This window comes from Heloderma suspectum, chromosome 1 (assembly GCF_057233095.1).
Source record: "Heloderma suspectum isolate Gila_16-S chromosome 1, 16-S_ref, whole genome shotgun sequence".
NCBI classification, from domain to species: Eukaryota; Metazoa; Chordata; class Lepidosauria; order Squamata; family Helodermatidae; genus Heloderma; species Heloderma suspectum.
In genome coordinates this window covers 119,261,161-119,279,433 of record NC_139458.1, presented here as the reverse complement: position 1 = coordinate 119,279,433, position 18,273 = coordinate 119,261,161, and the positions used below count along the sequence as shown (strand labels likewise).

The following is an 18,273-nucleotide window of genomic DNA, read 5'->3' as shown; positions in this document are numbered from 1 at the left end:
AATTGCATCACAGTCATAAGTTTAGTTAATAGGAAACAATATATTTTTTTGGTAAATAATAGCAGTGTCCTTTCAGGTGGAAGTGTGACAGGATATACATATTTCATTTATTGGTGATTATTGTGATGGATACAGAATCATGACTGATCTCCCAAGAGTATCTGAATTATCAACCAGGGCATTTGGGAAAATACCACTGTTGTCTTGTGCAGGTTGCAGGATACCCGTTTGGATGTATAGTTCTATCAAATTACGATGCATGCTGATCCTTCATTGAGGTCTATTTAAAAGAAGGGCTTAATTTGACTTGGAACTCAAAGTTCAGGAAATGGACGATTGTATTATTTCAGTATGCACATAGGTGATTTTTATGTGTGCCTCCCCATCTCTCCATATGCAAACTTTTCAAATTAAGGAAAAGGTAATGTTAAATACCTTCTGTCATGTGCTAGCTTTCCCCATGCAGGGAGATATTGATGTGGTTGGCATTCAAGCCAGTTAATTTTGTCAAGGCTTTCCAACATACAAATTTGTTAAGGATATGCCAAATGTTTGCCCAGAAATTTTGGGGGATGAAAGGAGGATTTGGGTGTGGAGGAAAGTTTCTAGAACTACCTGGCATTTGGGGATGCAGTTTACTGCCCATTTGCGCTGCTTCTTTCCCTGATACGTAGTTTTGGTAGCTTTTTCCTGAGGCAATCCCAGCCAATCAGGGATCATGTAAGTAGCATAGCAACTTCATCAATTAAAATCTAAGCAAGGTAAATTCTTCCTGTTTTTGCCCTGAATAGGTGAACATTTTCACCCCATTACACAGCCCGCACTTCCCAAATCAATGAAACAAGGATCAGGGAAAGGTGCATTCACAGGGGCGGGGGTGAGGGAAAGAGGGATTTTGAAAAATGAATCCCTTATATGGGTCAGGAGCACAATACCTGATGGCGCACCTGTCCTGGAATGAACTGACCCATACACTATGCTCAGCATCCAAGGCCCTCCTTTGTGTGCCTCCTCTGAGGGAGGCTCGAAGGGTAGCAACAAGAGAGAGGGCCTTTTTGGTGGTGGCCCCCCAATTGAGGCCTGTCTGGTGCCAACATTGTTATCTTTTCAGTACCAGGTTTAAACTGCCCTCTTCTCTCAGACATTTGGCAGCATATAATGAGTTTTAATTAGGCCCTGGATCGTTTTGGCTGATTGTTTAACAAATCGTTTTTAGATACATGTTGTCTCTGTGCCATCAGTTTATATGATTTCTATGTAACATTTTTTTGGTACTTTGTATAATGTGTTTCCATGAGTGATTTACTCTGAACTAGCTGTGTGTGGAGGTCGTTAGGGATACATGACGTCATGGCCACCCAGCAGCCGCCCTGGAGTTCATCGCGGAAAAACGGTTCTTCTGAGACTGGTTATAGTCCGACTTTTCCTCTTTACTTCAGCTTGGTTACAGTCCTGTTGGGGTGTGTTTCATCACCCACGCTTGCGTCAGTTGCGTCATAGTCCTGCCCATGGGGGCATGTAGCTCTGGCCATGGGGGGGGGGGTGTCGCTCACCTGCCCTTGACCTCACTGACCCAACCCTTTCTCTCTGTTTTCCAAAGATTTCACTGCTATTTTGGAGCAGGATGCCAAGGGACCAACTTTTTTAAAAACTTTGAAAATAAGTGCTAGATCACTAGTACATATAAGCATGTGATCTTGGGCAAACAAGTACTCCCACTATAGCCTGAAAATCAGGTTTATCTCAGGTCGCTTCCCCAGAACTACACATGGGGAGGATCCATGGCTAGTATTTCTTTGTGTCCTTTGGACCCGGGAAACAATGCCACAAGCATCATAGTCCAGTTTTTGTATTACACGCTAAGGTGCTATCTCATTATAACACTATTGTGCAGTTCTTCCATCAATGCGCATACCCTCTATGTCAGTATCTTACTATTACTCTATCATTCTATCGTGAAATAGCACTAACACGCATTTGCCCTACTGCATGATAGCGCTATTGCGGCATAGCACATTAGTTCAGGGGTTCCCGCTAACCATTGACTCCTGTTGTCGTCAATGAGGCTTGTTCCTGAAAGTGCACTATCACGCGTGTGCGCTACCCTGTGATAGCGCATTTATTCGGGGGTGCCTGCTAATGCGGAAGCCTGGTATTTAGAGGGAAAGGGGAAACATGGGTGGAATCAGCATAGATCTGGGAAGTCTACTCAGAAGTAACTTCTGTTGTGGTCAATGAGACTTGTTCCTGAGATTGCCATTAAGGGGAGTAGAGCTTGGAGGGGGGAGCCTCTCTTATTGGTTGAGCAGCACCTGCCAGTTTGATGACATTCACTTCCAATCTCCCCACCCCACCTGGAAGTATGTTCCTGTCAGTGACTTATAATAGTGTAGTGCAGTCCCTTGTGGAGCCCTGCACGGAGCCCTGCCGATTCCATGAAAAATCCGCTATTCCTTCATTTGCCTCACCCTTACGTTGTCGTGGAAACACAGCCACAGTTTTTGAAAGAGGATCTCCTGTTTGCAGACCCTTCCCCTTCTCCACATATCAGTGCAGCTGTCTCTTATAGAATTTCTAATCCAAGAGTTAAAAAGGAATTTGTAAGTTGTTTCCCTACCCAGCTGCAGAGCATGCATATCTTGGTACCATGCAACTTGAAGACAAGACAATAAAACAGGCAGAAAAAGAGCAATTTATCTGGGAGATAGGAGGAGAGTTATGAAAGAATTCCCACAAGGAGGGACCAGGGAGGAACCAGGGGCCCATCTACATGGAAAATTTACCCTAGTGCTACTGCGGCTTGATGTCAGAGTGGAAACTGAGCCCATAGAGCCCCAGAGCAGTTCTGATTCTGAGGAGGAACAGTAATCCGTGGGAGAGGAGCTCGCTCATCTCTCACAAGCACAGCAGCTGGCAGAGATTCCTCCTGCCAGCATTCCTGGGAGAGATAGTGACCCTGGCAGTGAAAGAGTGCTGGAGGGGGGCTGGCTGGATGCTCAGCACAGACGCAGGGAGCGACGACAGATGGAGGGCGCTGAGAGGAGGCACTCTGCTCGTTTGGTGCTAAAATAACGGTCGTGTCCCAAGGACCCAAGAGAAAGAGGGAGGATCTCTCCATAGCCCATACGTTCAGAGTCTTCCCGCGGTTTTCCTTCAAATGGGGACCAACTGCCTTACCTGGAGCTTAGGCTACTCTGCTGTCTTTCCCCAGTGCTGTTCCTTGCTTAGTCGCTAGTCATTAGTATCTGAAAGAGTCATAAAGTAATAAAGGAATAAAGCCTTGGAAAGAATCCTCGTCATCTGTGTCCTGAGCTGGCTATTGGAGGGGACTGCAAGAGGCAGCTAGGGCGCTCCTGATACTCACAGTTGCCCATGACACATGGTGTTGTTGCCACTCCGCAGCAAACCCATCCTTTCCAGCCAACCCCCTCTCATTTTTTGCAAAGGCATTTTGTGCTGCATTTTTCCTTTAGCCTGGCTTCCATGTGGTTCCAGTGGAGTGTGCCCCATGTCCCTGAATTAAATGCGGCTTACAGTATGTGTTTTTTGGGAGTGTGTTTTGATGTTGCATCACCATAGGTGAGCTGCCCCTTTCCTTTCGTTTCTTTTCCTGCTGTATCCATTCATCACAAGGAAGATCGGAGTGGGTAGCAAGCCACTAACTGGCTAATCGCTGAGAAAGAGGTGTTGGCTAAACATGTCTACTCATAAAGTGCAGAGAGAAGGGGTGGGAAGCTATTCTCCCAGGCTTACAGATGAGAAAATCAGAGGGGCAGAAGGGAAGTTGCACTCAAGTTGTTTTCCAGATGTGTGCAGGAGTGAACTATCAGGGCTTTGTATGCATGATTTCTCAGATGTCAGGAGCAGAGCGGAACAGAGACAAGGGGCGGGTGCCCTGTTCCATAGCAGCAATGAGCAGAGAGAAGGGGTGGAAGATCCATGTTAGGAGGAAGGGAAAGTTGTGATGCTTTGTAAACATACTCGGCTATAAGGAGCAGAGGCAAGAAAGTGAGCAAATGGGTGGTAAAGGGGCGCCGTAAGGAACTGCCATTCTGCTGCCTGCCCTCCCCTCAACCTCCCTGCCAGTGGGGCTTCTGGTGGTCCTCAGTGCCACAGGATCGTTGGTGGTGGTGGTGCTTGGCGGGGCCATTTCATTCCACTGAACACAGGAGCAGGGAAAGGGGCAAGCTGCAAGCCTGTTGTTTTAAATCTCCGCTCCTAGGGAGAGCAAAGGATTGGAAAGAATTAACCTTCAGTTTCCCTCTACGCTGACTAGGGATGTCAGAGAATTCCGCCACGGAGATCTCGGTGAGGCCGAATGCCAGTGCAATCAGCCCCCCGAAATATGTGGCGGAACTGCCTGCCACCCCCCCGCCCCCCCACGGATCCCCCCCGGGACGAGACTTAACTGGGGTGGATTTTCCGGGTGGCGGCGGCGGCGAGTGGTCTTCCGACCGGCTGCCGCCGCCGCCATTTCCAGGCTTGTGAAAAAAAGAAAAAAAAGACGTGATAGGCTACATAAATCTTTATGTAACCTATCATGGTTGGGGGGTGATGGGGAGCATCATGCTATGCAGCATGTATTTGATGATTATGTCCACATGGCCTGTCTGTTTTGTGAAGAACTCTTGTTTAAGCATGTTAACTTTTCTCCTCCCCCTTATAATACAAGAAAGCTATAACTGAACAATACACACATTCTAGTACAGAAACTACCTCGCAGATCCATCTGAAAGAGCTGAGGTTACTCAGACATCTGTTTTAGATCTTCATATTATGTGCCACTGTCCTTTGTACTTTGTCAACTCAAGGTACAATAACAAATGGGGTTGTATCATTGTATTACTGACCCCTGTTGTTAGCCATCAGGTTATGGTTTCCATCTTCTTTCCCCTGAATGGTTATATAGAATGTAATGTCCATGAACAATTCGATTTATTCCTGCCCTGTAAAACCATAAAGTCCAACTTGGCTTTCTGACACTGACTAAGCTACTTTGATTAGGGAAAGCTGATCTTAAAAGAGAAAAATTGGATGTTCAGCAAACTGAGAAGATATTTTGAAAGACTCTTGGAGCTGATAAGAGTCATCGTAAATTTAAACATTACCTTGCCTTGCACAGAAACCACACTAATAAATGGCTTTGAATTTTTTATGAATGACTGAGTACCAAGCTTTACTAATAAGCCCAAGCTGCGGTGCTTTCTATTTTTTCATTTCATTTCATTTTTTTGGCTAAAGGATGCTGCAGAGAAAGCGCTGATGAGGTGTCATATAATTTTACAAGTTGCATAACTGCTTTTAACTACGAAACCCTCTCTGATTAAAATAACAATTGAGCCTGTAATTTTTCTGAACAGCTGCTGCTACAGGGGGTCATTACCTTGGAGAGCTTGGAAATAATTGTGCTCCTAATACCTGAGTTATGTAGTCTCATGTTTTACAGCAATGCACAAAGTTTAAAGCCTATAGTAGAATGTTATTTGAAAGCTGTCAAACCATGTTAAAAAAGACTGCATCGTCAAAGGCCCTTGTGGCCAGGATTCAACATGTAGCCTTGTCTCACTCATTATAAAATGCATGTTTATAAAGTTCCACAGAGCATCCAATTCCCAATTCACTTATATCAGCAAGACTTAACTTGCTCATTAATCTAAATTCTTTTGCAACTTTAATCTACATGTTTAATTAATCATAAAATGAGGCGGTAAGTAATTTCAGCAATGTGTGGCTTGTTATCAGATGCATTTAATCACTCTTCTGTGAGCTCATTTGGAAACACCTGAAGATGTCGAGAGCAGTTTGAATAAGCATAAATTATTCTTTGTCAGTGTACTTCACCCAACTAATAAGACATTAATTTAAAAAAGGCACCGTTCATCATTTTTAGATGTTCACCAATATTTTTAGCTTTGCAATGTCACTGTAATTGTATATATGGTACAATACACAATATAGTGCCCGACAGTGAAACAGGAAGTATTATTCAATTCATTTTTCCTGTTTATGTGTAATTACTCTGTGTAATCTTAGGTTGAATGAAGATTAACCATAGTTATCAAATCCTAAGTATTTAAATGTTCTTGGAACAAGCTTCTAGTTAATTGAAATCATAAAAGCTACTAGATGATATAATAACAGTTGTAAGATTATATCTTCTCGGTGGATTTACTTTGTTTGAAGTACCTTAGTACGGTCTCTCTCTCTCTCTCTTTTTTTTTACTGCATTAAATATATGGCCAAAACACAGCATATAAAGAACTAACTTCTGCTAATTAAGAAACAAGTTTTAAAATAAAGGCTATTGATTTGATCTTGGCAAGCTTTCAGAGCTCCTTACAAGGGAATTGGATGTCACTCTGAAGTTTCATATGACTTGCAAAAGGTCTCTTATATTGATCTTTGAGCCATGCGGTGTCCTGGCATTTCTACTAATGCTAACAGAGGGCCTTTGGCGAGAAGGCTGTGCATAGTATCCCCAGCCTGTTGGAAGCTTATGCCTGGATTAAACAGCTACACAGACCTCTAGGGGATTTAATAACTCCATCCTGCAGTGCTGCCTGAGTGAATTTCTTGCTCTGGATACTAGTCTAGAACAAAACAAACACCAATGTAAACTCTTCCTTTTGCCAGCAACAGCATAAGATAGGGCAGCTTCCTTCTTTGCTGAGAAGCTGTCGGCAGATGCACAGGTCTGTGTAAGACTGGAAATTGTTTTCCCTATCCTTTTTTTAGCCACTTGTTGTCATCCATGTTCAGTGGCAATGTTCTTAAAACAAACAAGACACATGACCTCAGACTGATATTTCATCAGGGTGAATTATTATTCCTAGGGTGTTAGAAGTGGATGAATTAAAAATGGCATTTTTGGAGAATGTCAGCACCTGTCCTGTTTCTGCCTTGCAAAGGATGATGTTCTGTAAGAATAATTATTCGTTTGGAAAGAGATTGGTTGACCTGCCACGGATCTTCTCAAATACATATCCTGTTGGTCACTCCTTTTAGCTGTCCTAGATATTTCAGTATGCATCACAGCAGGAAGGCATTCTTTTTGATATAACAATTTTATACTTCCTACAAATATTTTCTCCCCTCTATATTTTCTTAAGACTCTGTTTTGTTTGACTATGTTGTGCTTTAATAAGATCATTACTCAGGCACACTGTCTCCCCAAATTCTTAAAGGTGCTGCATTGTTGAAGCTATAGCAGTAAATGGTGGTAACTGATCTCTCTCTCTACCTTTTCCTGCTGACAAATTGGCCCTCTCCTTCTCTGCAATTTGTGGTTTATTTTAATGCTATATTTCTCTCCAGATGGAAGAGATCACAGAGTCCTAAGCATCTAAAAACAGTAAAGTTTTTGCAATGTCATATAGTACCGACCAGTAGGCTGGACAATTTAACAGCATTCCATGAAACCACAAGAATAAAACTGTGTACAGATTACATTTAGGAACTGTCTGGAAAAAAACCCAACCCCTAACAAGTACATATGAGCTACTTCTGAGTGTTACTACATGCAAGAATTTATTTTGACTTCTTTAATTTATAAACTGTAACAGATGATATATGGACTGTTATAGACTAAACAGTATCTTTTTAACAAAACGATCTTCTCTGAGGTGTGGGGGGAGGGGAGTGCCTGAAATTCTTCAAGGGAGCCACGATGACCCAGTGAAGAGAATGTTGCATTCAGACTTTAGAGATCTAGGGTAGAAACAGATGACCACTACTTAAAAATACTGAATCTAAGGTTCTGTTGGTGGAATGGCTCTGCTCATGGAAAGTGCATCTGCCAAATTTGGGGGGATCTCCACTCCCTCTTGCATCATAGCTCACTCCACTCAGCAGGCTTCTCCAACCCTCTATGTAGCATTTTCATGGGAGAGGAGAGGCTGACTTGGGGAGGAGGGGGCAGGGAAGTCCAGTTCCACCAACCCAGTTGCATGTGCCTAAATCTGGATCCAACCTAATTACTACTAAATGGTGATCCAGCCATGGTCAAGCACTTTAACATGTGCTTAACACTCTCCCATTAAAATACATAATCCAAGCCTTTATTGCATGCTATCTCTAATCACATGGAGAGACGATGACCATTTGTAACTTCTACCAAGATTAACCTGTTATTATTGGTTCTCTTCTCATGACTACGTAAATCTGGGTAATTTTGGGTGTGGATATGGTAATGATTGGCTTTTCATGTGTCTGGAATTGAAATAAGCTGAAGTAGTTGGGGAAATGAATCTATTTCACTGTCTTCTTGGATAAAGGCTTGTATCCAACTATGTCTGTCCACCACCAGAATGGACACTGCTGGTAGAAATAATTCCCCTTTGCCCCTGTAGCCTCTTAGATATGCTCTGGAAGTTTGGAGGACTTTCTGGTGTAGTGTAGATTGGGGAGTTCAGAGGAGTGCAGGGGAAGTCCTGTTCCAGGAGCAGAAGTCCACTTGTACGACATTGTATGTTGCTGCATATCTTTAAAGCTGCACTATTAAGTTGAAATATATGAAACTTGAACTTTAGTATCTTATATAGGTATCTTTAGAAATCCCAGGTGTTTGTCCAAATGCTGAAAGGCCTCTTCTTCAAAGGACAAACTCATAAACAGTACAAATGGATTCCCCATGAATCATAAATATTTAGTGGCATATGATTTTGTAATAGCTTCTCTCCCCGCCCCCCCAACCTTAAAATCTAATCATTAATATTTTTAACTTCTCAGTCTGCTTGGGTGAAGAGGTGGGGTCCCATGCTTCAGACTGATTGGATTGTAGACCTATAGATCCTTTCAGACTGAAATCAACATAGTAAACTCTTCTTTGATTGCATAATAACATGTATATGTAATGTGATTTTTATGTAACCATCTAGGTGTAAGTATAATGTGTCTCTTACAGACGGGCTTAGCTAAGTCTCTTCCGAGCAGCTTGCTGGAAGCTTTGAAGGAATCATATGTCCTCAACTTACTGTCTACCTTTGTTTTTAATAGACCTACTAGCTGCTGTCTTCTTCTCTGATGACAACTATCACGGGACACTGCTAGAGCACAGAGTCAGCCTGTGACCGGGCCAGGTAACATTTGCATACTCACCTAAATGTTCTAATCAGTAGTAAAGGAAATGTTTTTTTTCACCTGCCACTCCCCATTTACTGTCTTCATGTTCCATGTATATTTCCTCGGTAGATGAATTTTCAGGCAATATCAATAAATGCAAATTGAAAAGCTTTGTTTTGCTTGGTTGAATGCCCCCAACTATTTGGAAAGAGAAGCTTTATCGCACCTCATACATGTGTGCATGTATGCATTCACTTTTTCTTTCTTTTGCAAATTAAGCCCAAGCAAGTGCATAAAATACCTTTGCAAATACATGTTACTGTACAAAGGAATATTGTTCTCATTCTTGTAATAATGTACAAGAAAATTGCATTCTCATTTTTACAATGCTGTTGAATGTGAATAGCACAACCTTTATCCAGAGCCCTTCATTCTAAAGATAACTTTTGCCAAAGTTCTGTTTTCTCTTCCATGGGCTGATCAGTTTTGCAAAGCCAGTGCAAAAAAAAAAAAAAGGGACAGCTTCTAAGGAAACCAAATACATGGCCAACTCTCACAGTTACACAACAAGAACTGGGTAATACATCAAAGAATAAAGATTAAATCAATAAATTCCCTCCATTAGTGTCAGAGATGCTACAGGTAATTTTATCAACGGTTTGGTACTTGTAGGGTACAAAGTGCCTTAGAATTTATTTTCATATCAACTTTGTGAGGTAGGATAGGCAGAGAGTTAGTACTTTCCAAGGCTATCTAGTGAGCTACATGACTCACTGAATTTGAACCTGAGACCACCAAGTCCAAACCCAGCACACACCACCATGCTCTAGCTATTAAACAACTCTAGGGTTCTTATAAACAGAAAGGACATATATAACTTAGAGCTAAACTACATGTTACAAATGCACAGGGAATCTGCATAGTGGGGTGCAGAAGGAAAGGGTAATTGGTGAAAATCAGCACCTTGCCCCTTTCCTCCAGCACAAATGGAAGTCTGCTAACCACAAGTCTGGATCCAACCTATATATGGGCATATGAAGGAAAAACCCATTGAAGGAAAAACCCATTTAAAAAAAATAAAATCAATAGTCTTCAGACTATTGTCTCAGAATAATTTAATCTTGTGAATTGTGTACATCATTATGGTGATGATTTGCTACATAAAAGCAAGTAATGCAAGAACCTTGCTGCGTAAGGATAATTTCCCTTCAGATCCCACCGTTTGAAACATTGTTAACTTTTAACTTAGAAAAGACAATCTAAACGTATTTGTAATGGTGGAGATCTCTTTCTCTGGTCTCCTGGTTCATCTGTCCTACCCAGCCCTGCTAACTGTTCAGTTTCAATCTGAGTTCTGAGAAAGGGGAAAGAAATTATTTAATATAAATAAAAACCCAAACTAATAATTATTATAATTTATATCTAACAAGTCTTCTGTTTTCCATTTTTAACTTATTGTTACACTATTTTAGAAAGTGCAAAAAATAGATTTCTGCCTAATGAAATATAATTACAATATGTGTTATTGCATGTCATGAAAGGATTATCTAAGTCTGAAACTGATGAAATAAGTCTATTTCTTCTTTGTGTACCACCATTTACTTTATGGCTTTGGGCAACATGTAAAGCCTTGATCAGCCATTGCTTAATAGATGGCATTGCTACAGTTTTCCATTTGTAGACTAACAAAATCCTGTTGGTAGCCTACAAATTAATAATAAGCAATTTTAATACAGAATTCTGTTTTCTTCTGCAGTGCTGTGGTTTTTCTTGTGTGTAAGTAATCAATTGCAGTGAGGAGGGGAGCGTCAAGATAGAAGCTTTCAGTGCAGAAATTAAAAGCAATACTTGTGACATTGTAAACAGACAAATAAATATTTGCTAATTTTGTGGGATGATGGACATTTTGGGGCATAGTTCTCAAAGTAAATTCATCTACTTATTTATGTATTTATTGCATTTTAACCCTGCCCTTCTTTCAAAGACCACAGGGCAACGAACATGGTTTCTCCTGTTTTATCCTCACAAAATGGCTGAGAGGTGGAGAGTGACTAGTTAAGGCCAACCAATGACTTCTTAGCTGAGAGTGAACTTGAACCTGAATCTTTCTGTTCCAAGTCTTGCCATTCTATCCCAGTCTTCCTCAATTTGCTGTATGCTGGCTGGGGATAATGGGGATTACAGTGCAACATGTCTGGAAAGCACCCAGTTGGGAAAGGCTGTTCTGAAGGCTGAAACCACATCGCTTGGGAAATATAACTTCCTGAAAGTAACCCGTGAGCTTACAAAATGCTGATAGCAGTTGAGAGGGGGTGGGGGGAGAGGGAAGGGTCTAAAGAACTCAGAAGATAAGCGGACTGTGGGCCAATTACACATTATGCTTAATGCGTGACTAGAATACTTCGGAAAAACATTCCCATTGGTGCCAATGGAAACTTTTTTCCTAAGAATTATAACTGTGCTGGGTGAATTTTAGTTCCTGTCTCACTGAGGGAGGGAAGAAATAAAGAGAGCTGTAACTACACTCTATACACTAAGCATGTCGGCTGGCTCTGTGTGAGTCTAGAAGTCTATAGCTGAGAGTAAGAGACACACAGAATGTTAGGATGTTAATTGTGGGGCTGGGGGTGGGGAGAAAATGGAGGGTGGGGAAGTGGGAGGAGTGACCTGTTCAAGCCTCTGATAGTTTATACTAAGTATTCTGGAGTGGAGAAAAGGGTTTAAGTTTGAAAGGATGCATGCTGTGAGGATGAAAAAAACCCTCCATCTGCACTACACAGGAATATTTATATTATTTAGTAGATACATTTTCCCCATTCCCACTCTCCAGAATAGCAATGTTCCCAGTTATATTGCTATAAAATGCTCAGGTTTGGGGCCGGCAGTAGTCTAGCACTATTTGGCACAGTAGGAATAGGCCTTGGGGTGGGGAGAGAAAAGTGTCTTTCCCTCTTTCCTACTCCTGAAACTCCCCGCCCCCCTGCCCTGCCCCAGAATCCTGAGCGCCACGGCAAAATTCCTGTTCCAGGCTGTCTGGGCTCTTGAACAAGAACACTCTTCTTACGGGGTGGAGGTACACCGCAGTATTTTTGTTGCAGGTCCCACATATACTCCTGATTTGTCATTTGTCCAATCAACCCAAAGTAATCTTTTTAAAAGTAATTAAAACAATCCAGGTCAGCTCATATAAAGTTATCTGTGCACAAAGGCATAACAGAACATGAAAGCTATTAAGTCTGATTTTTAAGAGGCTAGTTTATCCTTAGCCTAAATTGGCACATATGAGAATCAATATTATCTGGAGTATGGCCTTGAAGTAAAACAGTAGTGTTGGAGAGTTATTGCCTCTGACTGCTCAACTTTGGGTCTAACTAGAGGATGTTGTACTTTACACAAACATGCAGTTTAATTGGGAGGGAAAAAGGCATAGTCAATCCAAAAGTACTGGAAAATGTCTCGTTTTCCTTTCCAAACTTAATAGACAATCATTTTGTAGAAATGCTTTATAAAGAAAGATGTTTAATATTATAGTTCTTTACTCTTTCTGTTTGGACAACAAATTGAGAAAATAATTTGCTAACAAACCCCATATTATACCCCATTTTTTAAAAGGACCATCGCTTTTCTCTTGTTCTTTCCAGTGGTACCATTAGTTTTTGCACTTGGATGTTTATAAATACCTACAAAATAAACTTTTGCTGAATGCTGTATATTCAGTTTATCAGGCAGCACAAAAATGATCTGCCTTTTTTCAGAGATTATAATTCTATGGGGTCATTCCCCATTTTGCTTGGTGAGCAAAACATAACTTATATTCTTGACATACAAAACTAACTCAAAATGAGATGATAAGGAGCAAAGTCATGTAGTGATTTCAAAATCTGGAATGAATGTTGTGGGAAATTAGTCAGGGTTGGATAGTGGAGGGTTAAATTCTGGTTCAAAAAAGTGTGGTGTATGGTTTGAGGAGGGATCTGAAGGAGACGTGGGAGATGACTTGATGGATGAAGTGAACTTTTATTAAATAAATCAGCTTATTTTTTAACTGTTAAAAACTTAACATCTGTTTGGTCCCTTGAAGCATGATTACTGATCAAATTGGTCAAATAAAGAAAAAAAAAATAGAAATATGCTCTTGACTTAGGGAGAAGGAAGAGTAAATCCAGACTTCTGGATTCTATCCAGCTTTGCCAGTGATGTGTCATTTTGCAGATGATCTAAGCTACGCACACGTGTATGCATATATCAACAGGATCCTCTTGTTTTGCCCTATTAGCTAATACTACCACCCCAGTAGCTATGTAGAACTTCACCAACTGGGCAGGCAAGAGTGGGGAAATGGGTGGTGTGGTGGTCTATGGCTCAGCATGTGGACTTGAGCCTACAGGCAACCGACTCGCCATATGGTTCAGATTCCCCCTGTGAAGAGACTAAAGTGGTGGCCATGTGGAAAGTCATCATGGGCTTCTGACTCTTTTTCTTACTTGTCTGAGCATGTGATGCCATGCTCTGTTACATTCCCACAGGGAGAGTGGGAGGCTCTATGTAGAGGTAAAAGCTGGCAAATAACACTGCATAACATTTGCTTTGGAGATATATGCCCCTCCTCCATGTCCCTGCCCAAATGCTGAGTCTGCTCAACCTGAACCCTGCCGAGCCTGGGGCAAGAGTCAGGGAGAAAGTCAAAGCTGGGCGTGGCAGGGTAATGCATGGTTGCAGCAGAGGCAGTTAGGTTGAGGTGGTCCGGCCAGCAGCAAGCTGAGTCCACTTTTGCTCAGGCCTGACGCAGAAGCTTTCAAAGACCCCAACCATTGTCTGGTCTGTCCTGTTGAGGTTTAAGAAGTATCTTTAAGGCAACCTTCCCCAACTTGGTGCCCTCCAGATGTTTTGGACTTCATCTCCCATCAGCCCTAGCCAGCATGGCCAGTGGTTAGGAATGCTGGGAGTTGCAGTCCAAAACATCTGGAGGACACCAGGTTGCCAAAGGCTGCTTTAAGAGCTGATGGTCATTCTGCAATCCCCTACTTTAGCTACAGCCTGATGATTGTGCAAAGGGTGAATTCTCATCTGCTCCCCATTCTGGCAGATTCTGACTCAAATACAGTTGAAACATGAAACTGACCATGGGCAAAGTATTTACTAGTGTAAGTATTGCGAATGGCCCAGAGAGCTTCAGCTATTGGGCAGTATAGTAATGTAATAAATGAAATGAAATGAATGTGGCCACAGCCTCATTTAAATGTTCTTGCCATGTGTGCCACTGCCACCCCATACACATGCAGTGCTAGCTCACCAATGGTCTCTGGATGTGCTCCTGGTACGTTAACACTGAGCGTAGGTTGGGATGCATATGAACAAGGTAAAAGAGATCTCAACTATATGAATGTTTACAAAGGTAAGCACTTTAAATTGGTTCTCAGCCACAACAGCAACCATTTTACTTGGTTTGCTCTTCCCATCACAATATGTAGCAGTACAAGTTGCTCTGAAACTTGGCTGTAGGAAGCCGATGATGGCTTGAGTATGTCAAGACGTCGTTGGAAAAGTTTTTCTCCAAGTGGCAAAAACTGTCAGAGAAACAACTAATTAATCTCTGCCCCTTTATAGCTGTGTAATGCAATGCATAACTAAAAGTCCTGTTAAATTAATTAATGATTTCAATTATGAACTTTTCCCCAAAATGTTATGATTCATATCAGACTGATGATGCAGTGACCTGGGAGTGTGAAATCTGAGCTGTGCGCAGAATTGCTGGTTAATTGATTCACAAATTATTTAAAGTTTGTTGCACCCAAGGGAGTGCTCACATCCATGGCAGCTACTTCTTAGAAGGTACAGATTCTCTCTTTCCTTTTCAAGACCGACAAGCTAACAAGCAGCATTTCAGTGTTGCTAATAATGATATTGGCAGTTTCAAATGCCCTGTTATCGTGATGGGTGAAAGGTGACTTCAGAGTACCTTGCTGCAGCAGTATGCGTGGTTTTATATTATGTATATAACAAAGTTTGAATGTATCAATGAGAAAAGGTTAATGTCAAGGAGACTATCAAATGATTCTTTTGAAGCCAATTATTTTCACAGTTCTGGCTGGTTTTCTTATTCCCCACCATCCACTCCGTCCTCAATTATTATATCTGTTTGCTTTGCAATAACTCTTGTTCATTGCTAAAGAAAATGAAGGTCAGTATTACTGCAGTTGCCATAATTGAAGAATATTTCATATAGTGCTGTTCTTAACTTGCAATTTCATTGTTCAGATTATCAGTAATTATGGTGGCCTACCTACTGAAATTTAGAGTGGTCAAGCGCAATATTTCATAGTCTTTTATGCCTCCATGAGCGCAGGATTTTAAGACTTCCGTCTTGCTACCTTCTGCCGTATAGCTGGAACAAGTAATATTGTTCCATGTCATTGCATCCAATTTTAATATTTTAATCTATAACGTGGGCAACAAAAGCTTGAAGCATACACAGCATAAAAGAGAAGCAGGTATTAAAGGGTGTTAGAGCACTGTTAATATTTTATAATGCTTTATTAAAATTTTATTAACACTATTAAAATGCAATTGAGTTGACTTTAGCGTTGTATAATCTGACCATTAGTAGAAATCCCTTTGTGAATGCCACTGTTTCACTCGGGTGGGAGAGAAAGACTGCAGACGAAGATTCCAAGTGACTACTGGTCACTGTCACTTTGGGATCATAGTTGTAGAACTATATGAAGGCTGGGCAGCACTTGGGTTCTTGGCTTTCAAGCGCTGACCCCTAGTGCCAGGATTTTAATTTATCTATCAGGATCTCCAGGGTAAGGACCCAGAAGCAAGTAAGAAAGCTATTCTCCACAGGGTCCATTCCCAGTCTCCGCCCGCCAACCCCATTCTGACATTTAGTCACCCCTGTTCTCCAGAAGGTTCACCCAGACTTAGCATCTTCCTCTCTGAGGGGAAGTGTGACTGAAAAGTGGACCTACTGTTCTCCAGAAAAGCAGGGAGATAATTCTGCTCTGGAAATCAGCTAGAAGGAGAGGCTTGAGATCTCTCTTGAAGCGACATAAATGCTTCCAGGCTCTGCCCCCTCTACTCTTAACTGGTACCACCAGTGGTACTGCTATGGGCCAAAGGCCAGGGCCTGCGGTCCAGCAGCTCCCTTAAAACGACCACCCAGGGAGCAGCATGTGGCAAGAATATCAGGGAGCAGAGGCTAATTCCATTGTATTCCTCCAGCCATGATGGTGAGTTTAAAATGTGAAACAGCATGTGCTAAGAATATTCCATTTTTCTTTTAAAATCATGGTTGGTGAACTGTCTTTTGTTCATTTATTGCTCTAACACGTCAGGAATGTAGAAGCAGTTGTAAAGCATGGAATGGTGGTTGAGGCAAAGAGAGATGCATTTTTGTGTGCTTTGCAACTGCAGTAATACACATGGCTGTCTAATCTCCCCCCCCCCCATATGACCAGCTGGTCCAGGGTCTAAAATTACCCAGTACACCCCCGGCTGCCACCTGAGGCTCCATCCCCTGGGTTTCAGGGTCTAAGCTTCCAGAGACATTGTGTCTCTCAGCACTGAACTTTAAGCAAGATAGCCATTGCTTTTGCTCTGTTAAAACAAACAAGCCTAGTTAGAAGCCGAACGTTTAACCCATCTAAATTAAAAGCTCTTTTCCCTGCCAAAGATCTGGTTAAAAATGGGACCCTGAGGTTGCCAATTGGTGCACTGTCAAGGGCTCCTTGGAGGCCTCTCTCAGTCTAATCCAGTAGCCAAGTCCAGACACAGACAAAGGTTTCAAAGCTTTATTCTTCTTTTACAACTTAACAACTATACTGATTGCAACTAGATCTGAGCAGCACAGTACCTATGCCCTACGTTGGAACAGTTGGTCCCCATTTGAAAGGGATTACTGGCAGACCCCTGAACTTAAGGACTAGGGAGAGTCCCTCCCCTTTTCCCTTGGATCCTCTGGGCGCAGCCGTTGTTTGTGCGCCAACCTGGCATTACGCCTCCTTTCCGCGCCCTCCATCTGGCTCCGCTCTCTGTGCCTGCGTCGCGCATCCACCAAGTCTGCTATCTGTGCCTGGTCACTCCCTGGACTGTTAACTAAACTAGGAATGCTGGTGGGAGGAATCTCCGTCAGCTGTTGGTCCTGGGAAAGAGGAGCGCGCTCCTCTCCCAGGAGCGACTGCTCTTCCTCAGAATCAGAACTACTCTGGGATTCTATGGGCTCAGTGTCCACCCTGACATGCACAAGGATAATGTTACCTGAGTGTTTGTGGGACATCAGGGTTGCGATTCTCTGCTGGTGAGACTGTTGGTATAGCTCATCTTAAGTGCTTATTTGGTGGTGCGGCAAATCATAGGAAAGGATTATTCATAAGGAATTCTAAAAAAAGATAAAATGTGTGTCTCGGTCAGAATCTGGAGCATGACCATAGGCTTATGCAAGAGGAAAACATTAAACAAGTGTCTGCTTTCTACAAAACATACCAGCTCAGAACCAACTGACTGCTTCTGTTTTTCTAAAATTAAGGACCCTATAATCTCAGCACCATTAACAAGTGCTGTCATTCAGATACACAGTGTCTGGCTGATTTAAATAAAATGAAATGAAGATAGTTGTTTCTGGTCCCCTGGCTTCACTCATTGCCATAAACATATGCTCTGCGTCCCGCTTCTTTCCATCTTATTTATGACTTTAATTTGTTGTGTGGGCTGCGCTAGAAATTAAATTTAATACAATTCTCCAAGGGACCCTGTCATATAATAACATGGTAATTTCTGTGTATCCTTTTGAAAAATGAGGAAATTAATTCTTCCTGACATGTTCTAATTATTCCAGTGTGAACGGAAAATCCGTTTTTCCCAACCCCTGAAGTGTTATAGGCAAATGGCTGCTGTTCAAAGCTGAGGTGCTAATGCTGACCAGCAGTGCGTTTAATTTGAAACATGAGCAGACACCTTTCAACACACCTTTGTAATGTTAGAGTACTTTACAGAAATTAATTCACTACTTATTTGGCAGCTTAGCCCGGGGGTTACGGGTTTTATTCATCAATACTATAGTCCTGTTAGCACAATGTTTCTCACTTTCTGTGGTGCTTTTGTGCTTATGCTGCAACATACAGATGAGGAAGTGCACATTTTTAAAAATAGGGTGGACAGCTATTGTAGCATTATCAAATTTGATTTACACATTAGAAGGAGTAGTGCTGCAGG

At 42.0% G+C, this 18,273-nt stretch overlaps 1 protein-coding gene across 15 annotated transcripts in view; it reads left to right on the top strand.

Moving 5' to 3' along the window:
• The window catches only part of SOX6 (SRY-box transcription factor 6), a 613,575-nt gene that overhangs the window by 104,214 nt on the left and 491,088 nt on the right, over positions 1-18,273 (top strand). For all 15 annotated transcript variants that reach the window (XM_084855012.1, XM_084855004.1, XM_084855009.1 and 12 more), the window contains one exon: positions 8,995-9,077. The gene's annotated coding sequence lies outside the window, so the exon portion shown is untranslated. The remainder of the gene's footprint in view (positions 1-8,994; positions 9,078-18,273) is intronic.